The sequence below is a fragment of the Capra hircus genome, chromosome 5 (assembly GCF_001704415.2).
Source record: "Capra hircus breed San Clemente chromosome 5, ASM170441v1, whole genome shotgun sequence".
In the NCBI taxonomy this organism is placed as follows: Eukaryota; Metazoa; Chordata; class Mammalia; order Artiodactyla; family Bovidae; genus Capra; species Capra hircus.
The window spans coordinates 96377049-96404735 of record NC_030812.1 but is presented as its reverse complement, the minus strand read 5'-3'; the positions used below and the strand labels follow the sequence as shown (position 1 = coordinate 96404735).

General features: G+C 42.0%; 2 non-coding genes across 2 annotated transcripts; one reads left to right on the top strand and one right to left on the bottom strand.

The window, feature by feature from the left end:
* Positions 3472 to 3543, bottom strand: TRNAS-GGA. The gene has a single exon. It is a non-coding gene; the product is annotated as a tRNA-Ser (tRNA).
* Positions 20974 to 21045, top strand: TRNAC-GCA. Its single transcript has one exon. It is a non-coding gene; the product is annotated as a tRNA-Cys (tRNA).

Below are 27687 nucleotides of genomic sequence, written 5' to 3'. Positions count from 1 at the left end.
CTCTCTCCCTTAAATAACCAAGCATTTTAAATCTCCTAAGGTAAAAGAAGCTGGAGCTCCAATACTTTGGCCACCTGATGCAAAGAGCCGACTCATCTGAAAAAAGCCTGATGCTGGGAAAGATTGAGGGCAAGAGGAGAAGGGAGTGACAGAGGATGAGATAGTTAGATAGCATCACTGACTTAGTGAACATGAGTTTGAGCAAACTGGGAAATAATGAAGGTCAGGGAAGTGTGGCATGCTGCTGTCTATAGGGTTGCAAAGAGTCGGACATGACTTAGCCACTCAACAAGAACAAGGTACAAATTAACTGACTGACAGAAGGAAGTGAGAAAGCAGTTTCTGGCTGTTCCTATCAATCAGGACAAATTGTCAGGGGATACTTTCTCTCTTTGCCGACTAACGTCCGTCTAGTCAAGGCTATGGTTTTTCCAGTAGTCATGTATGGATGTGAGAGTTGGACTGTGAAGAAGGCTGAGCACCGAAGAATTGATGCTTTTGAACTGTGGTGTTGGAGAAGACTCTTGAGAGTCCCTTGGACTGCAAGGAGATCTAACCAGTCCATTCTGAAGGAGATCAGCCCTGGGATTTCTTTGGAAGGAATGATGCTAAAGCTGAAACTCCAGTACTTTGGCCACCTCATGCAGAGTTGACTCACTGGAAAAGACTTTGATGCTAGGAGGGATTGAGGGCAGGAGGAGAAGGGGATGACAGAGGATGAGATGGCTGGATGGCATCACAGACTCGATGGACGTGAGTCTGAGTGAACGCCAGGAGTTGGTGATGGACAGGGAGGCCTGTCGTGCTGCGATTCATGGAGTCGCAAAGAGTCGGACACGACTGAGCGACTGAACTGACTGACTGACTTTCTCTGTTACTGTGATTCCTGTGGTCCCAGCAAAACGAAGAGCTGAAGTACCTTTGACACTATATGTCTGGTTTTCAAGTTTCCAAAGCAACATTTTTTTTTCAATTGAGGTATAATTTACGTACAACAGTGTTAGGTGTACAACATAAAAATTTGACATTTGTATACACTGCAAAATGATCACCAGCCTAAGTCTAGTTTACATCCAGCACCACACACAGTGGCTTCCCTGGTGGCTCAGTGGTAAAGAATCCGCTTGCCGATGCTGGAGACACGGGTTCGATCCCTGGGTCAGGAAGATCCCCTGGAGAAGGAAGTGGCAACCCACTCGAGTATTCTTGCCTGGAGAATCCCATGGATGGAAAATCCCATGGACAGAGGAGCCTGCATTCCATGGGGTCGCAGAGTCAGACACGACTTGGCGACTAACCACACATGGCACAGTGTTACGGTGACCAAAGAACTCTCTGGGGCTGAGACAGAAGGATGGTCTGCAGAGCTGCTGTAGGTAGTGGCTCTTGCAAACAATGAGACACCAGGACAAATCAGTCCTTGTCTGGGCTGCTGCTAACCTGCTGTGTGACCTTGGGCAGGAGTACTTCATCTATTTGCAAACAGTGTTCCAGACACATTACCCTCTTCACTGTTTTCCTATGATCCCAAAAGAGGTTGCCTTCCAAAACGCAGCTCTAAAAGTAGCTAACAACTTCTCTATCTTTGGGAATCAGATGGGCCCATGTCCACCGGAGCTTCTGAACATCATAGAGCAACCAGAGTTACTGCAATGACTTTACATTCCAGACAGAAGCCGAGACACCATATCCCTCCTTATCCTGATCCTTGGAACATGTGTGATTTCTATAAGGCTTTTAGAGTATCAAAACTAACTCACAGACCCTAGTTATGATGTTCCCAGGTCCTAAGGGCTGGGGAAGCCCAATGTGGGAACCAACACTGGATAATCTTGAAAGCAACTCGAGCTCTTATGAACTAATACAGGGAATAACGTAAGGCTGTGGTACGTGTGTACAGGCAGCATCTCGATTTAAGAAACATCATTACAAGGAGTTAACATTTAAGAAATGCCCGCTCTGTGCTAGTTCTCAATGCAGAATGCCCATTGGTCCCCACACTAACCTCTGAAGTAGCCATGCAGATGAGGAAATAAGCACAGTAAAGTCAAATAAATTGCCTGCACCACACAACTGGGATCAGAATCCGGTCTAATTTCAGAACACACACTCATTTAAAATAGCGAACTTGTAAAATAAAACATGGTAATTCTTGAGTAGGAACCAACATCCCAACTTATATCACTTTGTTGAATGAATACCCTAGGCATTGCAAGTTCCCATCTTCTTAACATGGATCATTTTTGGTTTAGTAGTTATGGACAAACCTCTTGGATATCTATGCAATGTTAATTATTTTTTACTATACAATCGTTTACTGTAGTAAAGCCAATTTCCTGACCTCCTGTCCACTTATCTGAAAGCAAACTGTGAAGTACTTCCATTCTACATCCTGCCAGTTTTTAGTGACTTGAACTCATGTGTTATTTCAAGATATGAAAGCCCAGTTTTGGAATATTTTCTTCTATTATTCCTTTGATAATTTTTCTACCCGTTATCTCTGTTCTCTCTTTCTGAAATTCCTAACAGTTGAATACTGGACCACTTGAATAGATATTCTGGTTTCTTAACTTTTCTCTTTGTATTAGGTAATATGATTCAGCTAGGAGTAGAAGAATATCCAATTAAACAGTAATCTGAATAAACTGGGTTTGTTTTCCCCACACAAGAAGTCAAGAGCTAGCTGGGCTGGTATTATTTCAGAGGCTCGAGACTATCCGAGCAAGGCTCTCTGGAACTCTCTTGGCCTGTTAATCATGGCTGCACAATAATTGCTGCAGCTCCAGCTGTCAAATCCACATTCATAAAGAATAAGGAGGAAGCAGAAAATGTTGCATCTGTAGCAAGAAAGTAAAGGTTTTCCAGAAACCCCCAGCAGACTTCAACTTTTGACTCATTTACCACACATGTGTCAAAAGTCAAATCTAATTATAGGATAGTCTAGAAAAGGAAGTTTAGTATCCCACCCCCAACAGTGAGTGTAAAAAAGAGATGGGGCAGCATGGTTTGTAAAGGAGAAAAGTACCAACCAGGTGTCCCACTGTACAGCATTTCTCTTATAATACTTTATACAAGAATTTTTAATTTCACCTTCCAAATTGATTTTTTTTAATTTCTGCTCTAATCATTTTAGTTTCCAAGAGTTCCTTCTTATCTTCTAATACTCCTTTATTTTGTTGTTTTAATGGCACCCATTCTAATTTCATGGCTGCAATATTTTCAATAATTTTTCTTTAAATGTTTTGCCTCTTCCTTACAATATTTTCTTTTTCTTCAAATTGATAGTTTACACACACACGCTTTGATCTCTTTCATGTTGGTGGTGTCTGGTTTATGCTCAAAAGTGAAGTCTCTCAGTCGTGTCCGACCCTTTGCAACCCCATGGACTGTAGCCTACCAGGCTCCTCCCTCCATGGGATTCTCCAGGCAAGAGTACTGGAGTGGGTTGCCACTTTCCTTCTCCAGGGGATCTTCCCAACCCAGGGATCGAACCCGGGTCTCCTGCATTCCAGGCAGATGCTTTAACCTCTGAGCCACCAGGGAAGCCCCTTATGCTCAAAAATGAGACACAAAGAAGTTGTTTGGAGACTTTGTGTGATTAGACCAGTATTGTCACCTGACAGTTTGCAAAAATATCAGGTGTTGAGCCACTCTGTCATTAGGGGAGCACACACCTCTCCCAATTGTCATTCTGCGTGAGTATTTTCTCCGGGGCAATTAAATTTTTCCATTGACCTCATCTGATCTTCTCTGACTTGATGGAATTAAAGAACTGGGTCTGAGTAATGAGCCTGGAGCCATAGACAGAGAAGGGAGTCTCATGGGGGCTCACCCTAGTATGTCCCAGAACCGGAGACTCTGGTCAATTTCTCCTGAGAAAGAACTGTGTTCTACACTAATCAGGGACAGGTTGTCCCTGGTGTAGGTCAGAGGGATAACAGATCCTTAGAGAAACTTTTAAGCCATCTCCCTATCCACAGTCCCCTGAGGGGCCCCATGTGCCCCCTCCACTGTCATTGTGTCTTCAATTCTATACGTTTCCACGGTTCTAGCAAATAAACCTGCTGTTGATCAGTCTTCCTCTCCATGGGCACTTGAGTTTTAGCCACCTCTTCTCAGCTAAGCCAGTGGCCGTCCTTCAAAACACTTTTCAATTCTCAGATGCTATCATATCTCTCCCCTAATCCTTAGCTCTCCTCCAATTCTCTCTGTCCTATGGCTTTCTGCTCTTTATTCCTTCACTGTAATTTTAGATGGGGAGAGGGGAGGGAAGGTACAGCACAGAATATGTATGTATTTAATCTGCCATGCTTAACTGCAAGTCTCTCTCTATATATATACCCAATTCCAAAGCACATCTCAAAAAAAAAACCCCATATAGTTATTTATTATGAATGTGGCACCAGGCTTCTCTCATAGTAATAATATGTCTTAGCAAGTTTTTAGGCTTATACCAGGTTGAAAAAGTTTGACAAACACTATTCTGAAAACCACATTTAGTTGGTAATCCCTATGGATTTCTCCAAAATAAATAATTTTTTAAAGAGGAAGAAGGTGAAACAAATTCAGATTGTGTTCATGTTTATTTAGTAAGTCAAAAGTAGAGAGGGTTTTGAGAAGAAAACTCAGATCTTCCAACATTACAAGATCTGGAGGGCCAAGATAAAGTGAGCTAGGCTGGTATATTACCAAAATAGCTGAACACCTATTTTAAAAAATATGATTTCCAGGGAAAACCAAACTGTGAAATTTTATGAACAACCTCAAGATAATCAAACAAAAAAATGCATTTTCATATCTAGGAATAAACTTACCTAAGGAGACAAAAGAACTGTATACAGACAGTTATAAGACACTGATGAAAGAAATCAAAGACAACATAAACAGACGGAGAGTCATTCCGTGTTCCTGGGCAGGAAGAATCAATATTGTGAAAATGACTATACTACCAAACACAACCTACAGATTCAGTGCACTCCCTATCACATTACCAATGGCATATTTCACAGAACTAGGACAAAAAATTTCACAATTCATATGGAAACACAAAAGACTCCAAATAGCCAAAGCAGTCTTGAGAAAGAAGAATGGAGCTGCAGAAATCAAGCTTCCTGACTTCAGATTATATTACAAAGCTACAGTCATCAAGACAGTATGGTACTGGCACAAAAACAGAAATAAAAACCAATGAAACAAGATAGAAAGCCCAGAAATAAACCTATGCACCTATGGGTACCTTATTTTTTACAAAGGAGGCAAGAATATACAATGTGACAAAGATAGACTCTTCATTAAATGGTGCTGGGAAAACTGGACAGCTACATGTAAAAAAATGAAATTAGAACACTTCCTAACACCATACATAAAGATCAACTCAAAATGTATTAAAGACCTAAATGTAAGACCAGAAAATATAAAACTCTTAGAGGAAAACATAGCAGAACACTCGATGATGTAAATCAAAGCAAGATCCTCTATGACCTACCCCTCCTAGAGTAATGGAAATAAAAACAAAAGTAAACAAGTGGGACCTGATTAAACTTATAAGTTTTTGCACAGCAAAGGAAACCATAAGCAAGGTGAAAAGACAACCCTCAGAATGGGAGAAAATAATAGTAAATGAAACAATTGACAAAAGATTAATTTCCAAAATATACAAGCAGTTCATACAACTCAATACTAGAAAAACAAACAACCCAATCAAAAAGTGGGGAAAAGACCTAAACAGACATTTCTCCAAGGAAGACATACAGATGGCTAACAAAAACATGAAAAGATGCTCAACATCGCTCATTATTCAGTTCAGTTCAGTTCAGTCGCTCAGTCGTGTCCAACTCTTGGTGACCCCATGAATCACAGTACGCCAGGCCTCCCTGTCCATCGCCAACTCCCAGAGTTCACTCAGACTCAAATCCATTGAGTCAGTGATGCCATCCTGCTATCTCATCCTCTGTCATCCCCTTCTCCTCCTGCCCCCGAGAAATGCAAATCAAAACTACAATGAAATATCACCTCACACCAGTCAGAATGGCCATCATCAAAAAGTCTATAAACAATAAATGCTGGAGAGGGTGTGGAGAAAAGGGATCCCTCTTGCACTGTTGATGGGAATGTAAATTGATATAACTACTATGGAAGACTGTATGGAGATTCCTTAAAACTCAGAATAAAACCACCTTATGACCCAGGAATCCCACTCCTAGGCATATACCCTGAGGAAACCAAAATTGAAAAAGACACATGTATCCCACTGTTCATTGCAGCACTATTTACAAAAGCTAGAACATGGAAGCAGCCTAGATGTCCATCGACAGATGAATGGACAAAGGAGTTGTGGTACATATACACAGTGGAATATTTCTCAGCCATAAAAAGGAATGCATTTGAGTCAGTTCTAATGAGGTAGATGAACCTAGAGCCTATTATACAGAGCAAAGTAAGTCAGAAAGAGAAAGATAAATACTGTATACTAATGCACATATATACAGAATCTAGAAAAATGGTACTGAAGAATTTATTTGCAGGGCAGCAATGGAGAAACAGACATACAGAATAGACTTATGGACATGGGGAGAGGGGAGGAGAGGGTGAGATGTATGGAGAAAGTAACATGGAAACTTACATTACTACATGTTAAATAGATCACCAACGGGAATTTGCTCTATGTCTCAGGAAACACAAACAAGAGGCTCTGTATCAAACTAGAGGAGTGGGATGGGGAGGGAGATGGGAGGGAAGTGCAAAAAGGAGGGGTATATGTATACCTATGGCTGATTCATGTTGCGATTCAACAGGAAACAACAAAATTCTGTAAAGCAATTATCCTTCAATTAAAAAATAAATAAATTTTTTTAAAAAAGAAAATGCACTTTCAGAAGCTAAGAGACACAGAGGAAATAAGAGCTAGCTGAGCTATATGGAGAATATTAATGAACCAAGGACTCAGCTACTAAGAGTGGCTTGTGAGGCTCACCTTTTGATCTAACAAAACTAAGTCTAGGGATCTGTTGTATGGAAACAGTTGCCCAAGTGTTCAATTATGCTCATTCAGGTATGTTTATTTTGAAGTATTTAAAATAATAGCACAAAATGGAAACATCCTATAGACCCTTCAGTAAGGCCCACGAGACCCAGAGGTCCATGATATCTGATACCTGGGGAATGACACCTGAACCCTGAGTATAAACCAAAGGACTGTAAACCTGGGCCAAAGTTCAGCACCAGAAAGGTTTGTGGTGCAGCAGTGGGTGACATCTCACTGGGCTGAGCAGGGCCCATTCAACAGCAGAGGTTTAAGGCTGCTGGTGCTCAGCCTCTCCAACTCTCTGCCTGGCATCTGGAGACCACACTAACTTCTTAAAATTGAATAAATCCCTGGAATAGACCATGTGAGGAGCCAGGACTTCCTCCTCCACCTGGTGATAAAGAGGAGGCTCTCCCTTCCCTGATGGGGTGATATCAAAGGAGGCAGGATTCTCACCACTGCCCAAAGGCTATGAGACCACTTCCCCATGGTGTCTGTGGGAGCCGCACAGAATCTCAAGGACCCATGAAAGTGTTAGTTGCTCAGTTGTGTTCAGTTCAACTGTCTGCGACCCCATGGACTGCAGCCTACCAGTCTTCTCTGTCCATGGAATTCTCCAGACAAGAATACTGGAGTATGTTGCTATTCTCTTCTCCAGGGGATCTTCCCAACTCAGAGATTAAACCTGGGTCTTCCACATTGCGGGCAGATTCTTTACCATCTGAGCCACCAGGGAAGCCCCCAAAGACCCATAGGATGATAATAAAAGATCTAATATTCATGTCATTGCGGTCCCAGAAGGAAAGAAGAAAGAAGGCAGAGCTAAAATAGTATTATCACAGACAAAAAAAAAAAATGGTTGAAAACTTACCAAATTTGGCAAGACATAAAGCTAGTTTCAAAAAGTTGACTGAAACTCAAATAGAATAAACCCTAAGATATCCACACCAAGGTATGGCACAGTTAAATTTCCCAAAACTGAAAACAAAGAAAATCTTGAAATCTTCCAGAGAACAATATGGACAAAACAGTTAATGACAGTAGACTTCATATCAGAAACCACAGATGCTAAAACGAAGTGGCAAAATGTCTTTCAAGTGCTAGAAAAATACTACCAGCAACCCAGAATCTTATACTTGGGTTAAAAAAAAAAAAATCCTTCCAAAAATAAAGGGAAATCAAGATATTCTCAGATGAAAGAATACTAAAAGAATTTGTTACCAGGAAGCTAAGAGAATTTGCTAGCCTAAAAGAATGACTAAAGGAAGTTATCCAAATGGAAAGGAAATGATAAGAAAGAGTCTTAGAACATCATGAAGCAAGGCAGAGCATATACAGTAAGCAAAAATGTGGGCAAATACGATAGACTTTCTTTCTCTGAGTTTCCAAAATTACATTTGATAATTGAAGCAAAACTGATTTACAACACTTAACACTGATGTAGTTCTCAATGGCATGAGGAAATACTTACAATAAATATACTATGTAGATAAATAAGTCAAAGAAATGTAAAGGGGGAAGATTTATAGGCTTCACAATAACCGATAAGATAATGATAGCAGTTGACTATGATAATTATATAAATTACGTATATATAATTTAATATGTAGAGCAGCCACTAAAAAGGCTATACAAAGAGACATTTAAAAACACTATTGGTAAATCAAAATGTAAAAATGTTTAACCCAAAGGAAGGCAGGAAAATGTATAGAGAAATGAAACTCAAGAAACAGAAAACCAAAACCAAAATGTCAAATCAACATTGACAAACCTCTAGCAAAACTGACCAAGAAAAAGATGGAGAAAACATAAACTACCAATGAATGAAACGGGGATGTCATTACAGACCCTGAGGACATCAGATGAATACTGAAGGAATTCTACAAGCAACGCTGCTGCTGCTGCCAAGTCACTTCAGTCGTGTCCGGCTCTGTGCGACCCCGGAGACAGCAGCCCACCAGGCTCCCCTGTCCCTAGGATTCTCCAGGCAGAACACTGGAGTGGGTTGCCATTTCCTTCTACAATGCGTGAAAGTGAAAGTGAAGTCGCTCAGTCATGCCCAACCCTCAGCAACCCCATGGACTGCAGCCCTCCAGGCTCCTCTGTCCATGGGATTTTCCAGGCCAAGAGTACTGGAGTGGGGTGCCATTGCCTTCTCCAACATAAATTTGAATACATTGATGAAATGGAACAATTCCTATAAATAACTTAACAAACAAAAAACTGCAATTCATGCAATATGAAATCAGTAATTTGAATAGCCTTATGACTAATAAGAAAATTAAATTCATAATTTTAAAACTCACAAAGAAGAAATCTCCAGGTCCAAATGGTTTTACTAGATAATCCACCAAATATTTAAAGAGTTAACACCAATTCTACATAATCTCTTCCAGAACAAAGAGAAGGAAACATTTCCCAATTTAATTGATTTATACCACAACCAAGGACAGAAAAGCAGAAAACTATAGACCAACATCCCTCTTGAGTACAAAAGTCCCTAAAAAAAAAAAAAAATCAGCAAATAGAATTCAGCAACATACAAAAAGAATTATACACCATGAGGAAGCATGGTTTATTCCGGGGATATGACTGTTTTAATATTTAAAAATCAGTCAATGAGTCAATCACATTAACAGACTATAAATGAAAAAAATCACATGATCATATCAACTGACTATGTCAATATCAATATCCTGACTATGATACTGTACTACAGTTTTTGAGTGATGTAACCATGGAGGAAAACCAGATAAAGGGTACTCAGGATCTCTTTTTATTATTTCCTACAAGAATCTGTGAATTTACAATTACCTCAAAATAAAACATTTAATTTTTTAAAACTCGTGCATGACATAGCAAAAAAACCACACCACTTTATTTTCCATAAATCTGCAAGGTTCAGCTGATGTAGCTGGCTCTGCTGATCTTGGTTGACCTCACTGATGTGCATGGGTTTCAACTAATCTAGGCTGTGTCCCTCTAAGTCAGTCTGGGAGCTTGGTTCTGATCCGTGTATCTCTCATCCTCAGCAGCCAGGCCTGGACATGTTCTCCCAGCTACTGCAGAGGTCATGAGAAAGCACATTCTAGTGGATAAAGGTCTCTCAACCTGGACTTAGTCATGCCTTTTACAGTATGATGGTTGAAGCGAATAACATGACTGAGTCCGTCTCAAGCGACAGAGTAGTTTGTTCTACTCATGGGAGGGTCCTGGGAAGGTACAGGCATGGACACAGGGAGCAGTGAAAAGCTGGAGCAGTGAAGGACTCTACCTCACCATCCCTGATCACCTCCAGGATTAAAAACTCCTACTGCTACTCTTCCTTCTCGGAGGCAGGCTGTGGTTATTCTCCACTGTTTCAAGGGTCACATAACAGGATCTGAGTGTCCCTTTGCCAAAGACAGGTCACAAGGGAAGAGAATATACGATGTCTAATAACTTCCTACACTGAGCCAAGCTCCCTCTAGACTGTCCCACTGCCCTTGTCTCTACCTTGCCCAACCCCGATCTAATCCTTATTCCATCTGTGACCCATCGCTGATTCTCTTCTCACCCCTTAATCTTGTAGACTGAAGTTCCTTTCCTGGCATTCACCAGACTCTTTTTTTTTTTTTTTTAGAATCTCTGTCTAAAGTCATTAAGATCAGTCTGTTTTGGTCTCCATTCTCATCTGTAAAGAGGGAATAATAGCAGTACCTACACTGCTCCATCAGAGGGTCCATGTGGGGATGAAACAATACAACTCACATAATGAGTTTACACTGCCTGGTACATAGTAATCTCTCAATAAATTGTATTGTGGTTTGTTTTTTTCTCCTTTTCTTTCAATATAGAGGTGAGAGGCATTCTCAGTCTAACTACAGTTACAGGAGAGTCAGCATTCCAAGTTGGAATTCTGAACATATTTTCCCATAGAAACACTGTTCTACACTGTGATGGTATTTTACACCACCATTACCACTCCTAAGGATTCCATAGTGCTGGTACTTCAGCTTAACCCTACAAGTTAAATGGGCTCTCCTGGACTGGTCTGGCAAAACTCACCACCATGAAGAATACTACTTCAAGAGAAAAACGTGAGTTCTAAATAAGTCCCTTACAAATGAACTTTTGAAGTAGAACCCACTCTTAAGTTTAGTGCTGGCTATAATGTTGTGAAGCCAGATGCTTTGGAGACTGTAGATGTATCAGGTTGACAAAGGGTAGATATTCTACAGACCTGACCTCTCTGAGCAAGAACCTTAGGGATGAGGCCAGACGGCAGAGAGGCTCAGGGCCAACGGTGAGAAGCAAACTTGTGCTGTGAAGAAAACTAGGTCGAACTTGGGGGCGGGGGCAAGATAGGGGGATAACAGGAGGTCACAATTGATAGCTGGGTATCCAGAGGCTGGGGAGATGTCTTGGAAAGGAGGCTCAAAGACAGGGCTTGAGGGCAATGCCAAAGGAGTAGGTACATACTTGTTGGTGGGAGGCTGTGAAAAATGAAACATTTTAAACCAGAAACTTATAGAAATATATCTGGAATCCAAACATAGCTAGATCCATCATTTGAAAATGAAATGGAGGGACTTCACTGATGGTCCATTGCTTAGGATTCTGGGTTCCATCCCTGGTTGGGGAACTAAGACTCCGCAAACTCTGAAGCTGTGTGCAGCATAAAAAAAAAAAAAAGAAGAAGAAGAAAAAGAAAGAAAAATGAAAATGGAAGGGAATGATCAGAAGAAATGCAAAAACAATAGCTCTAAGGCTAAGAACCGAGAAGAGATAGATTGGGGCCTTTATGTGGAATGCTTGCAAGGTCTGAATCACCCTATAAATGGATGTTAAAAGCTAAGCTGAGAGCTTTGGGATATAACTGAGACACTCAGGACACTCCACTCTAGAAAGTTCACAATGAAGGTGACCTTCTGGGTACACATGACAGCAATGAGCTGAGGAGGAAAGGAAAGGAAAGAGATTCTGCAGAACTAGAGGAAGTAGGGAGAGGAGCTGGTTGTCTGTGGCGGTACAGTCCCTTTGCACCCTGGACTAGCAAAACTAAGAATGAACCTGAGAGAGGCCCAGGTCTCCCTGGGTAGTGCTGGGGTCCCTCTCAACCCTGCTGGACATCCTAAACCTCTACTGTGTCTGCAGCTACATGTGGACCCTAAAATGGCACCAAGATCTTGAGTGATGCTGAGCGTAGCTAGCGAACAGGGAACCTGGCAGATATATCCTGTATTCCTGCTTACTTCGTCCCTGACAGTGGTCACCAAGCTTCCATCTGAATATCTTCACTGATGGAGACTCATGTCTCATAAGGTCCCCCTTTCCTTATTAAATGTCTGTCATTGCGAAGGGTTCTCTCCAAACAGCCAGACCAAATCTGCCCCCACCCTGGTCCTCCTCCTGTTCTCTGAAGCTAAGTAGCTAAATCCAATCCATCCTCCTCCTGAGAATCAGTTCCATTCCCTCCAGATCTTCTCCCTTCTGAGAAATAGTCTACACTGCACAACCTTAATAACCAAGTCCAACGATCACGTCAGGTTGGCCCATCTATGCAAAGCACCATGCAACATGCTAAGTGGGATCCTAAAGTGAATAAATGATCTCCTTGTTCTTCAGGCAAACAGGGTGAAGACAGAGGCGTAGACAATGGACCCTAATACAAAGAAGACTGATAAGTACTATAATCAATGTTCAAAACTTGCTATGGTGTAGCTAAGGGGAAAGAGGAGACCAATTCCATTCGGGAGCATCTAGAAAGGTTTCTAGGAAGAGGTGTGGTTTGAGTTGGAGTTTGAAAGACTTTGATGAGCAGGGGTGGGGAAGGGGTGGTGAGTGGAGAGAGCACACGATATGGACTTGACCTTGGTTCCTAACTTCCTATGTGACCTTGAGAATATTGAAAATGAGGGCACTGAATGCACTGATCACTAAAGTCTAGTGGTGGAGACCCCAAAGGGTATGAGTTTGAGCGTTCCAGTTTAGGGAAGAGTCCGAAACTGTTCTGAAGCCCCTCCTGTATCACGGGAGTGGTAGGTGTGTTTGGGCCAGGGGTAAGCGGAGAGGAGAAGGAGAATTTATTCAGTATTCTGCCTGTCACATGGGTGCACCCAGCACCATTCTACTCATGTCATTGGGGGAAACTGCCAATGCCCTTCTTAGAATGGTGATGATACCACTACCACCAGCAGCAACAACACTTCTTTGGCAATTATTATGAGCCCAGATTTTAGAAGCACTTTATATGTTGACACTGACATTTCCACTGAATCCTCACGACAGCCCTAAGAGATAGGTATCAATTATACTATTCCTGTTTTACAGATGAAAAAGCAGAGGTACAGAGAGGTTGGTAACTCACTCAAGGTCATAGAGGTAGTCTCATGGCAGAGCTGGGATTTGAACTCCTGCTGTCTAGCTTCCTGCTTTACTTCCTCAGTCAAAAACACAAGGGTGGAAATGACCCAGCTCTGTAGGTGTGTTCTGCCTCCCCAAGAGGAGAGTATAAATGGCACCATAAGCCTCTCTGCACCCCCATTAATTCAGCCTAAGACAACACTGACTTTTTTGGAAGCCATACCACACTGATGATTCACATTCATTGGGCAGTTGTCCAAAATCCCTAAAATCATTTTGATATGAACTGCTCTTAAGCCAGGTCAGTCTCATTCTGTTCACATGCAGTTGAGTAGTTAATCCTAAACGTTGGGCTTTAGGCTTTAGTAAGCCGGACTACATTCTAACTCTAGGCTCATAGTTTGACCCTACAGTAATTTTTAAAACATACTATGTTATCCAATATAAATTCTCCCAATTTAGTGATAATGTAACAATAAGAGCTAACAATTACTGGAGAACTGTCTTTGGGCAAGGCACCTTGATAAGTCTTTTTTCATGTAGTATCTTACGTAGTTATTTAGTCTTTCAGTTCAGTTCAGTTCAGTTGCTCAGTCATGTCTGACTCTTTGCGACTCCATGAATTGCAGCACGCCAGGCCTCCCTGTCCATCACCAACTCCCGGAGTTACTCAGACTCACATCCATCGAGTCAGTGATGCCATCCAGCCATCTCATCCTCTGTCATCCCCTTCTCCTCCTGCCCCAATCCCTCCCAACATCAGAGTCTTTTCCAATGAGCCAACTCTTCGCATGAGGTGGACAAAGTACTGGACTTTCAGCTTTAGCATCATTCCTTCCAAAAAACACCCAGGGCTGATCTCCTTCAGAATGGACTGGTTGGATCTCCTTGCAGTCCAAGGGACTCTCAAGAGTCTTCTCCAACACCACAGTTCAAAAGCATCAATTCTTCGGCACTCAGCCTTCTTCACAGTCCAACTCTCACATCCATACATGACCACTGGAAAAACCATAGCCTTGACTAGATAGACCTTTGTTGGCAAAGTTATGTCTCTGCTTTTGAATATGCTATCTACGTTGGTCATAACTTTCCTTCCAAGGAGTAAGTTAGTCTTTACATGGAATCTATTATTATTGTTACTGTTTTTGTTATTATTTAAGCAAATAGAAAATCAAGGCTACCGAAGTTAAGAAATCTGCTCAAGATCCAGTTAGGAAGTGACAGACCCAAGGTTCATGTTCCAGGACTGCCTGACCCTGGGGCTTGAACTCTTCTTCATCCATGTGTTCTCTCACCTCTGTGTATCAACCATGTACTTGCCATTAGATAAGTCAATCATGAAAAATGTCAAACAGAATCAAGGACAGAACTCACAAATAAATTACATCCCTCCAGGCATACGTGAACCAATTTCTCATGGAGTTATAAACAACTAGAGATTGAAGCATTTTTTATATAATACTGAGAACCAGGGAAGCTGAGCGATTTGCCCAAGCTCACACACCCAAGGCAATGAAGGAGATGGAGAAGTAAACAGTCCAGAGAATCAAGTGCTTCATTCCATCAACACACACTTTGAGTATAAAGGAAAAACTAGCTGAAAAGTTTTGCAATTACAGCATCATCTAAATTGCAATTTTCCAATTTGTTCACATTGATCTCATGAGATTTTTATCAAAAACCTTGCTGGAGTCAATGTTCACTTCATCAAAATCACCCCCTGATCTGGGGAGATGGGATTAAACTGTCCCAACCAACTCACAGTGAACACGTGGAACTCCCTACTCTAAAGGTTCATAAACCGTCTGCCTGATAATTCAGCAGAGGATTTTGTGGAGAATTAACATCTGTGTGAGGTTTTGCAAGGCTGCCAAGTCCTGACAACTATGTAAGTTATCCCCAGTCACCAAGCAAAATCCAACAGTGTTACTGAGTCCAAGCTCGTACTGCTCACCAAACCAAAACCATTTGGGTGTCGTTTCAGGAGCTCCAAAGAGCTCCAGGACCATAGTCCTTCATGTCTCAGCACAGAGAAGAATCCATCAAGAGCAGAGATTGATAAGAAGTGATTTATTAGAACAGGACACTTGTGAGGCTTAAAAGCAGGCAGGCGAGGGGGCGCCCCACCCTGAGAACTTACTGGGCTTTATAATCAAAGGAAAAGTGGGGGAGGGGGAGAAGAACTTCTTTGTCTTTCTTGAGTGGATGTCATGCTTCCATCATCGCTTCCTCCTCCAGGTCTGGCAGGGGAGTTTTCTTGTCCCTACATGGTCAAGCTAGGTCCATCAATTATTGTCTTTTCTGTGTGCAGAGAGCATGTCCTAGGGATCTTTGAGTTACTGAGCTCTCATGTCACCATCGTTTTATGGTGAGGGGCATGTCTCCTACTTCTGTTGCAATTTTTTTTTTTTTTTTTTTTTTGCTAAGCAAGCCTGCTTGGTTTTGTGGTTAAGCAAATCTGCTTTCTTGAGCAATCGTTAACTTATAGGGAGTCTCCCATATTTTTTCTAGTTATTAATACAATCCCCTAGTGGGGTTAACTATTTAATCGCCTATTTCGTCTCTTCACTCTGTCCCTATCAAAATGACAAGTCCATAAATTGAGAGATGAGGTTTGTGGCAAGGAATAGTGATTTTCTTTGGAAAGCTAGCAGACGGAGAAGATGATGGACTTGTGTTGCAAAGAACCATTTTACTACCTTCTTCTGTACTAGAACGGGAGAGAAATGTGGCTGCTTGTTACAAGCTTCTTGGTCGGGAATCCTTTGTTCTTGCAGCTGTCTGCATAGGTTTGATCACGATGTTCCTAAAAACCTCCAACAGGACAAATGTTATTCTCTGTTCTGCCACTTTTTATCTCTGTATGAATGGGAAAATGCTGCCTCTTTAAAGGTCAGAGACCTGAGAATATGCTATCCTGTATATTTCAGGCTACAGAGAACATTCTTTTAGGAAAGATTCAGAGCCAGCATGACCAAGCACAGGAACAGCACACAGGGGTTAGAGCTAAAGGAACAGATGCAATATGGAGTCAGATCTGTTCTTCTCTGTTACAAATGGTGGTTCTGGGTCTTCCTACTGTGGGCCTGAGACCAACTTAAAGACGCTCAACACATCTCTGTCATCTAAAGCTCCAACTTCTCTCTGTCATTCCCAAGTGAGACTGCTTTCCTTGGTACGGGAAAGAGGAGTCAAATTGAATCAGAGTGGTTCTGTTTTCTTTCTGCCTTCTGTTGTTGTAACTGCATCTGAAAAAAACCCCTTCTTTTGTCATTTACATTTTCAAGAACCTCGGCTCAGTGTGACACTTAACTCCAGACCTATCTTTGCTTTTTGTCACAGTCCTTGTCAAAGACTGTCCCTGAACAAACGTTAGTCAGGTTCCTCTGAGCCCAGCTAGGTCCCATCATTGGGCACATTATCCAAGAGCCCAGTTTTGGCAAGAATCCTGCTAAGTCAGTTTAGCCAGAATCTCCCACCCTTGATATCTGATTAAGTTCTTCATCCTCGATCATTCCTCAGGTAATGTCTGGTTACCCTGGCTTGCCTTCACCAAGAATCCTATCAGGTCATTTCAGCCAGAATCTCCCCTTACTCCTAATTCTTCCTTAGTAGTTTTTCATCTGCTGGTGCCATCTTCCCCCACCCCTCACTCTGCTGCTTGGCTATGAATTCCCACTTTTCCTCACTGTATTCGCAGCTAAGCCAAGTCTCTCTTCCCTATGCAAAGCCCCATTGAGGTAGTTCCTGTAGCTATCACAACAGTCCTGATCACAACAGCGACACAACACAAGAGACAGAATACGTTTTCTTTAGCATCTCCTCCAGACATCTTTCATACGTGTAATTTTTAAGCCCAAGAACTTCCTTTCAGCCTCAACTTCAAATATCTTTCTTCTACTTCCTTCTTCAGAAAACTCTCCCCTACCCCTCATTTAGTAAGAGGTGGGATCAGTATTCAACTGCAAACCACCTTTGGAGCCTCAGCCTTTTACTACTGTGCTATACTATACCTGATGCTGCTAAGTCACTTCAGTCGTGACCGACTCTGTGAGACCCCACAGACGGCAGCCCACCAGGCTCCCCCGTCCCTGGGATTCTCCAGGCAAGAACACTGGAGTGGGTTGCCATTTCCTTCTCCAATGCATGAAAGTGAAATGTGAAAGTGAAGTCGCTCAGTCATGTCTGACTCTTCACGACCCCATGGACTGCAGCCTACCAGGCTCCTCCATCCATGGGATTTTCCAGGCAAGAGTACTGGAGTGGGTTGCTATTTCCTTCTCCAATGTTATACTATACCTCTATTACCTGCAAATGTATCAATAACTAAGGCATTGATTAAAACACAGCCACTAACAGAATCTTGAGATTTCTACCCACCTGTCTCTCAGTCAGTTAAGCAGACAATCAAAGAATAGCCTGAAGGGAACAGGAAGGGCCAGAGATTTTGAGTAATTTAATCAGTGTTAGTAGATAATTTTTTTAAAGGTAAAATCATGACTCTGGCAAAGACAAACCCAGTAAATGTGCTAAGGACAGACTTTAATCAGTCATAGACTATGGCAGTAAAGAAACCAACGTGAACTGAATTTGGATTTGTGCATTTTGAAGGGAGAATAAGGGAATAGGGACAGAGTGGGGACTCAGTAGAGTCACAGGAGTGGTACATTACAGAAAATAGGAAGGGGAGGTTGGTCTGCACGAAACCATCTGCCTTCGTTAGGCTTCTCTCCTCCTACAGACACTGGGGAACAGGGACCCTACATTTAGGTGTTGGTTGGAACAAACAGCAAATTATGTTCTCAGGTAGGCACTTGAGGATGGGGGGTGGGGTGATGCGGGGGTTGGGTTGGCTCATCCTAGGGATGTAGCTATGAGCTGTTGGTGTTGTGTTCACATCTTTAAAGGACCAGTCAAGAAAGTCTCAGAATTTGATCAAGGCCAGAATCCTAGTCAACTCTCAGAACATGTGTCAAACATTTTACTTAACTCATTAATTAATAATAGAACCAATTAAAATGTTATAACCAATTCAAAGGAGAACTCACGTTACTGCACACTTATAGTCAAATAAGAAATACTGAAATGATTTTACAAATAGAGGCAAACATTGATAAACAGTTGCATTACACAAGAGATAATTTGCATTTTATGAAGGGAATTATTTGCATTATTTGCATTACTATCAAATAAATAAAACCAGAAATCAAAGAGGAGACGTTACAAGTGAAAAATGCAGAAATACTAAGAATCATAAGAAACTACTATAAACAATTATATGGCAACAGATTAGATAACCTAGAAGCTGCTGCTGCTGCTGCTGCCAAGTCTCCAATGCATGAAAGGAAAAGTGAAAGTGAAGTCGCTCAGTCATGTCCAGCTTTTAGCGACCCATGGACTGCAGCCTACCAAGCTCCTCCATCCATGGGGTTTTCCAGGCAAGAGTACTGTAGTGGAGTGCCACTGCTTTCTCCATAACCTAGAAGAAATAAATACATTTCCTAGAAACATACATCCTACCAATATTGAATCATGAATGGAAAATCTAAATAGAATAATTACTAGTAAAGAAATTGAATCAGTAATAATAATAAAAAAAACTCCCAACGAACAAAAATCCAGGACTAGAGATGGCGTTAACTGGTAAATTCTACTGAGCATTTATAGAAAAATTTACACCAACATCTCTCAAAATTCGTCCCAAAAAAACAAAGAGGAAGAAATACCCAAAGTCATTTTATGAGGCCAGCACTTTTCTGATATCAAAACCAAATAAAGAACCTACAAGAAAAGAAAATTATAGGCTAATTTTCCTGATAAACATAGATATAAGTTCTCAAAAAGTACTAGAAAAAAAGTACATTAAAAAGATCATATACCATGATCATGTGAGATTTAGCCCTGGAATACAAGAATGTTTCAACATACACATCAATCAATGTGATATACCACATTAACAAAACGAAGGATAAAAATTATATGATCATCTCAATAAACATCTGAAGCAGCTGATAAATTCAATCCTTCTATGATTAAAAACTCTCAACAAATTAGGTATAAAAGAAACACGTATTATCTAAAGCCATATATGACAAGCCCACAGTTAACATACTCAACACTAAAAAGCTGAAAAAACAGGAAGAAGACACTCTTGCCACTTTTATCCAACATAATACTCAAAGTCCTAGCCAGAGGGATAAGCCAAGAAACAGCATCATCCAAAGAAGAAAGCCTTTAATAGATAGATAGATATTAACAGAGAGAAAGAGAAAGAGAGAGAATATTTTCAGATGTGAAACAAAAAAATCTTGCCATTTGCAAGAACATGGATGAAACTAAAGGGCATTATATCAAATGAAATAAGCCAGACAAAGACAAACACTGCATAGTATTACTTATATGTAGAATCTAAAAAAAAATTTAAAATCAAACTCATAGAAACCAGAGATTACAATGATAGTTTGAAGGGAGTGGGGCAGGGCGGGGGGGGGGGGGGCGGGGGGGTAGCAGAGAGGCTTGTAAAAGAGTACAAACTTTCAGTTATAAGATGAGTAAGTTCTGAGGTTCTAATGTGTATCATGGTGACTACAGATGATAATACTATACTGTATTATCGAAATTTGCTGAGGAAGTAAAACCTGAGTGTTCTCACCAATAGGAAATTTAATAAGTAATTATTAAATAAGTGAGGGGATGGATGTGTTCATTAATTCAATGGTTAAAACCCTTTCATAATGAAATACCTGTATCAAATCATCAAGTATATTTTAAGTATAGTTCAATTTTATTTGTCAAATTACCGCAATAAGACTGGGGGGGTACAATAAATTTGTAGAGAAAAGACAAGCTAAAGGAAAAGGGTTTCAGTCTTTGAGGGTGACAAACTGTGGGAAGGTAATGCACGCAGGGAACTAACGGAAAAGCTGGATGTTTTTAGCAAGGGTTAGGGTTAGGGGTTAGGGTTAGGGTTAGGGATTAGTGGTTAGGATTAGGGTTTTTAGCAAGGTTCATTGTATAGATTCCTCACATGGAAGCTCTAAACTAATAAGACTCTAGAGTTGTCTCCAGGGAGTAACAATCCTCCTTCCTTTCCGGTAGAAGTAGAAGGCAGAGAGCTTTTTTATGCATGCTTCTGCTTAATGACCTTCAACTCAAAATATCCCTGAGCCAAAGTTGCATGTTTTGGGGTAGCATACTATGAACCCCTTCACAGGCATTCTTCATAATAACTGGTGCTCCTTTTGTCAAATGTTTCATTTAAGCCAACCTCATTCTTTGCTGTGGGAGGTTCCCCCTTTCAGGTAGTTCATATTGAATGATAACAGCATTACCAGCTTGGAAATTCCTTTATTCGCTTGTACAAGATGACCCATCAACAAACAAAATTAGATCAGGATTAGCCAAAGTGAAGTGAAAGTCGTGTCCAGTGCTCTGCAACTCCATGGACCATAGAGTCCATGGAATTCTCTAGGCCAGAATACTGGAGTGGGTAGCCTTTCCCTAGGGTCCCCATAAGTGGGGACACGGTGTCACAAAATAGGACATTAATGCCTCACAGTCTGGGGGCTCACCTTTGTGGCGCAGGGGTCATAATATAAAGGGCTTCCCTAGTGGCTCAGATGGTAAAGCGTCTGTCTGCAATGCAGGAGACCCAGGTTCGATCCCTGGGTTGGGAAGATCCCCTGGAGAAGGAAATGGCAGCCCACTCCAGTATTCTTGCCTGGAAAATCCCATGGACTGCGGAGCCTGGTAGGTTACCGTCCATGGGGTCGCAAAGAGTCGGACACGACTGAGCGACTTCATTTTCACTTTCATAATATGGCAGGACTGAGAAAGCTGCAGTGTTAGCAAAGTGGGTAGACCTAGAGATTATCATACTAAATTCAGTATATCAGAAAGACAAATACCATACGATGTCACTAATATGTGAAATCCAAACTATGATGCAAACGAACTTATCTATGAAACAGAAACAGGCTCATAGACATAAAAGAACAGACTTGTGATTGTCAAGGGGGAGGAGAGTCGGGGAAGGATGGATTGGGAGTTTCAGGTTAGCAGATGCAAACTATTGTATATTTAGGATGGGTAAGCAATGAGGTCCCACTGTATAGCACAGGTAACGATATTCAACATCCTGTGATAAGCCATAGTGGAAAAGCATATGAAAAAGATACACTTATGTGTGTAACTGAATTGCTTTGCTATACAGCAGAAACTAACACAACACTAAATCAACTACACTTCAATAAAATATATTTTAAATAAATGAAACATACATCACACACCAAAAAAAATTGCAGTGTTTAAGATGTAAATTAGGTAGTGAAAGATCTCTTCTAGCAGAGAACCGGTCACTGTGGAGTTTGTCGATGTCTTTCCCTAGACTTAGATCTGCTGAGGTTCTACTGACTTTGCAGCTGGCGCTCTAGCTTTGAGGCAGTTGGGACAGGCACCAGCAATTGGAGCTATCTGCATGCTGTAATAGGCAATCTGTGCTTATGGCTGTGTTCTTGTGTGAACATTCCCAGAGCTTGGTTATCTTTCTCATGTACAAATACGGTGAAAGGTTTTGAATCATTAGGTAGCCTGAGGGCAGGTGGCTCTTAGGGTGCTATTTTTAGTCTTAAAAAGGCCTGTTCCAGTTTCTCTTCCCAGGAAAGGGGCTTGGGAACTGAAGTTTTAGTAAGTTCATAAAGTAGAGAGAGCTTCCCTGGTGGCTCAGACAGTAAAGAATCCAACTACAATGTGGGAGACCTGGGTTTGATCCCGGGTTGGGAAGATCCCTTGGAAAAGGAAATGTCAATCCACTCTAGTATTTTTGCCTGGAGAATCCCATGGACAGAGGAGCCTGGTAGGCTACACTCCATGGGGTCACAAAGAGTCAGACAGGACTGAACAACTAAGCACAGCATAAAGTAGAGAAGCAATCAGAAAAAAATTAGGACCCCATAGTCTGCATAACCAGCTAGGCCTAAAAATTCACAAAGCTGTAGGCCTAGCTGTAGGCCTAGGAAATTCTTGGAGTAACTTAATTCTTTTTGGAAATAACTAGATAACTTCAGTGCTTAGGTTCTGACCTAGGTAATGTGTGTGTGTGTGTTCAATTGTGCCCAATTCTCTGACCCCATGAACTGTAGCCCTCCAGACTCCTCTGTCCATGGGATTTTTCAGGCAAGGACACTGGAATAGGTTGCCATTTCCTCCCTCTGGGGATCTTCCTGACCCAGGGATTGAAGCCACATCTCCTGTGTCTGCTGCACTGCAGGCAGATTCTTTACCTAGCTGATAAACAGTGTCCAAAAATAATTGGAATTCTATTCAGAGACTTCATGTCCTTTCTCAGCTAAGCGTTGCACAAGTAGATGGAATATTTTATCGATGCTTCTTTGGTAACTGAGCATGGCAAGAGGTCATCCCCATATTGTAAAAACGTCGATTTTCCAGGGGGACTGGAGTGTGCTTAGACCTTGATGAACTAAGAAGGGGCCTCAGTGAACGCTTGGGGCATGATTGTCCAGGTATATTGTTGATTGTTCCAAGCAAAGGTGAATAAATATTGACTTGGGTCTCCAGGGATGCTGACAAAGGTTGAACAAAAGTCTACAGCACTGAGCCACCCTGAAATAATGACTGTCTTATTTCTAATTCTTAAGTCTTGGCTAAATCACCAGGCCCTCCCATCAGGTTTCTGGATTGGCAAGATCAGTGAGTTACAGGATACAGGGGACAATCCTGGGCAATTAGGTCTTTTATTATTAATATGAGGTCCTGTGTGGCTTCAGGTTTTAATGGATATTGAGGCCACTTAGGAAGAGGTTTAGTCACCTCTCTGGATTTTTATAGGCTCTGAGCTTTTAAATTTCCCACTGTCAGAATTAATAGCAGCCAACCGATTTTCAGGCACCTCGGCTTACAAGAGGGCATCTTTATTGGAATTCTTCTTCTTCTGTTTCAAAGACAGATTTGTTAAAAAAAAAAAAATCGGAGATCATGTTCAGGTTGATCACGAAATTGTAAGGTGAGCAAAACATATTAGCTTTTTTTAATTTAAAAAGGAGGTCTCTGCCATTTATTAAAATGGACCAGGGGTGGGTCACAGAGCAAAGCAGAATGCTCTTCAGTAAAAAGTCCCAGAACCATTTGTTACTGGTTGAGATGGTGTTTCTTTCTGAACTTCACTGGATACTCCCACTAAGGAAATTTTTTGTTAACGCTAAGAGATTTCTGAGAGTGGGATTTAAAGTAGCAAGTCTAGCCCTGGTATCTACCAAAATTTGGTAAGATTTTCAATTAATTTTGATTTCCTCTTGGCTGTTTAAGGGTAGCAGTTTACCTCAGAGTCCCTCAGAGCTGAATGAGTCCTGGGAGGAGCCGTATGGGGGTCCTTCCTTCGGGGCATTTGAGTGGATTTTGAGGTACTTGCATAGATTTTTGAAGATAATCTTTTTTTCCATTGCCCTGATTAATTACAAAGGAAACACCAATCCTCAGGCCATGCTTGGATGGTGGAGCCCTAGGAGGGAGCCAGGTGGGGAAGTCAGGTGTTATTTAGGTCTCTGGCCTTGGAGCTGTTGAAGAGTCTTTATGTTCTTGGTCCAAAGTCCTTTCAAAGTGGTTATGAGTTCAATCAGGTCAGTGCTATTTTCTGCTTTCTTATCGACCCCCTGATCTTAGGGGATAATCCATTTACAGGGCAGCTAGGATGGGTTGGGTGTCCTCCTTTGCTGTGTGTAATCCAGAATGTACTAGGAAGAGCCATTCCAAACAGGGCTTTCAAGTCTGCCAGAAATTCACCATTCTTTTGTCTGCATGTTTGAATAAAAGCCCAACCCATGTGGGTGGGAAGACCCTAAGATGGCTTTTAAAAGGTCAGATACTATCTTGTGAGCTTTATCTGGTCATAAAAGGGCCACCTGGAGACTCAGTCCAGTGGCTAAGACTCTGTGCTCCCAATGCAGGGGACCCAAGTCCGATCCCTAGTCAGGGAACTAGATCCCACCTGTGACAAGTAAGAGTTCAAATGCCGCAAATTTACATGCTGGAAGATTCCGCATGTTGCAGCTAAGACCTGGCACAGCCAAATAAATAAATGTTACAAATAAATAAGCTGCTCATATTAAGAAAAAAAAAAAAAAAAAGGACCATGCTGGAGAGGATCTCTATTATCCTTAGGATTATGCCTTCTGTTTCCCTCATCTATCTTCAGGCTTCCCAAAGCCTACTGACATACTGTACAAGCTGATAAACAACTGGCAGCCTGCAGTAATAAACCCCAATAAGGATTCTGAACTCTAAAAAAAAAAAATATGAGGACCCTCCCTGAATTGAGGAAATTCTTTACTTATGGCCCTTCAATTTGTCTTTGACCAGGGAATGAACAGTACCTAAGGAGGTATTGTTCTTAGGTACTGTTCACTTGCACCTTGGGAGGTTTTAACAGGTAACTGTTTAACAGTCTCTCCAATGGAAAGGCAGTTCAGAGAATCAGGAAAATGTGAGTTTTCACGTAAGGACGGACAATGGAGAGAAACAGGTGGTACCTCTTATCTCCTGTGTAGTTCATTTTTCCCTAGCCTTCCATAACAAGTTTTTTAATGAAGTTATTTTGAAGCTTTTGAGGAGCTCTGTAGACCAGTTTGGCAGACTTTATTTTGGGGGCTCTAAAATCACTGCAGACGGTGGCTGAAGCCATGAAATTAAAAAACGCTTACTCCTTGGAAGGGAAGTTATGACCAACCTAGACAGCATATTAAAAAGCAGAGACATTACTTTGCCAACAAAGGTCCACATAGTCAAGGCTATGGATTTTCCAGTAGTCATGTATGGATGTGAGATTTGGACTCTAAAGAAAGCTGAGCATCAAAGAATTGATGCTTTTGAACTGTGGTGTTCGAGGAGACTCTTGAGAGTTCCTTGGACTGCAAGGAGATCCAACCAGTCCACCCTAAAGGAGATCAGTCCTGGGTGTTCATTGGAAGGACTGATGTTGAAGCTGAAACTCCAGTACTTTGGCCACCTGATGCAAAGAGCTGACTCATTTGAAAAGACCCTGATGTTGGGAAAGATTGAAGGCGGGAGGAGAAGGGGACGACAGAGGATGAGATGGTTGGATGGCATCTCCAACTCAATGGACATGAGTTTGAGAAAGCTCCAGGGGTTGGTGCTGGACAGGGAAGCCTGGCATGCTGCAGTCCATGGGGTCACAAAGAGTCGGACACAGCTGAGCAATAGAACTAAGAAGGTGGCATGCTTGACTCTAGAATTTAAGAATCCAGTGTAAAGAGAGCCCTTTAGAGAATGAGTTTGGGGTCGGTGAGGGGGTGGGAAGGGATAGTTGGGGAGTTTGGGAGGGACATGTATACACTGCTATATTTAAAATGGATAACCAACAAGGACCTACTGTATAGCACAGAGAATTCCACTCAATGTTACATGGTAGCCTGGATGGGAGGGAGTTTAGGGGAGAATAGATACTTGTATATGTATGGCTGAGTCCCTTCACTGTCCACCTGAAACTATCCCAACATTGTTAATCTGCTATACTCCAATACAAGGTAAAAAGTTTAAAAAAAAAAAAAAAAAGAATTTAAGGATTCTGTGAGCTCAGTGTTTGGGTTGCTGCTGCTGCTGCTGCTAAGTCGCTTCAGTCGTGTCCGACTCTGTGCGACCCCACAGACAGCAGCCCACCAGGCTCCCCCGTCCCTGGGATTCTCTAGGTAAGAACACTGGAGTGGGTTGCCATTTCCTTCTCCAACGCATGAAAGTGAAAAGTGAAAGTGAAGTCGCTCAGTCGTGTCCGACTCTTAGCGACGCCATGGACTGCAGCCTACCAGGCTTGGGATTTTCCAGGCAAGAGTACTGGAGTGGGGTGCCATCGCCTTCTCCCAGTGTTTGGGTTACTTGGAGCCAAAGGAAAAGGATGCGAAGCTGGTTGGGTATTTTATATGTTCTGCAGTGCACCTCGTTGCACAAAAGTTTCCCTGAAATTGGCAGGTAACCTTCTGTAGGTCTAACCTATTCCAAGACCAACTTGTCTCTACACTGGAGTTTTTGATTTAGGCAGCAATGGGTCACCTGTGCCCACCAATTGTTGCGGCTTTTTGGCCTCTGAGACCCCCGCTAGCTATAGCATTTACATAAAACAAGACAAACATGTGCACTTCGACATACCAGCAGTGACCAAGAGATGCCACTGGGACCTAGCCCAGAGAAGGCCTGTGAACCATAACAATTTCTGCAGAACCTTGACCAGGCTAAAGGACTGAACCAACCATGGGGATTTAACATGTGGAAGTGCAGGCGGGGCTCCACATGGACAGAATCAAGGGCTGGGGTTTTTCCACTTAAAACCTGCAAATTGTCTGAAAGGCTAGGGGCTTAACTCAGTTGGCTGGGGGTAGAACCACTCACCAGCAGAAGCTGATCTCCTCCATATGCCAAACAGATCAGGAGCTGGATACAGAGAGAGAGGGATGGGACTTCTTTATTGGTTCAGTGGTCAAGACTTTACCTTACAATGCAGGGGGTGCTGGTTCGATCTCTGGTCTGGGAACTGAAATCCCACATGCCTCAGAGCCCCCAAAATCAGAACATAAACAGCAGAAGCAATACTGTAACAAATTCAATAAAGACATAAAAAAAAAAAAAAGAACCTAGAGGAAAATTACCCATAGCCCTCAGAAAGACAGTGACCTCAAAAGGGGTCTCACAAGGTACCTCACCAGTGTTTTTCATTGTCCGTGAAGCCATCAGGAGTCTCCTTCATCCCTCTGCTGCCGTCACATCAGTTAAATAACAAAAAGTCAACTGTTAAGGCTCTAATTGGCTTTATTGAATGATTCACGAACCAGGCAGGATCCCATCTAGCAAGTAAAGAGGAACTGTATTGAGCTGCAGAAAAGGAAAGGTTTTTAAAAGGCAGCAAGGGAGCAGATGAAAGGAAATTATCAGCAAAGATGTATTGTTTTAGGCAAGGCCTCACTCCTGAGGGGAACAGAAGGGTCTATCTGCAAACTTCCCAAGAATGACCAGGAAATTCCAGCTTGGCTGGAATCACGTTCCTCGTAAGGCTGAAATTATAATCAGCTTAGGCATCCAGTCCTGGTCTTCTGCCATGGGCCCAACACAAGTGACTCCATTTGGGGTCTGTTGTTTCCTTCTTAACGAGGGGCAGGGGTCACTTGGTCCATGTGACTGCAGGGGAGCATCCTGGTAGATGCATGACTGAGGGCAGTATGCAGGGAACAGGCAGGGGCCACACACACACCTCAAGGGCAGCAAAGTGATACTGTCACGGAGGGAAGGAATTACACCAA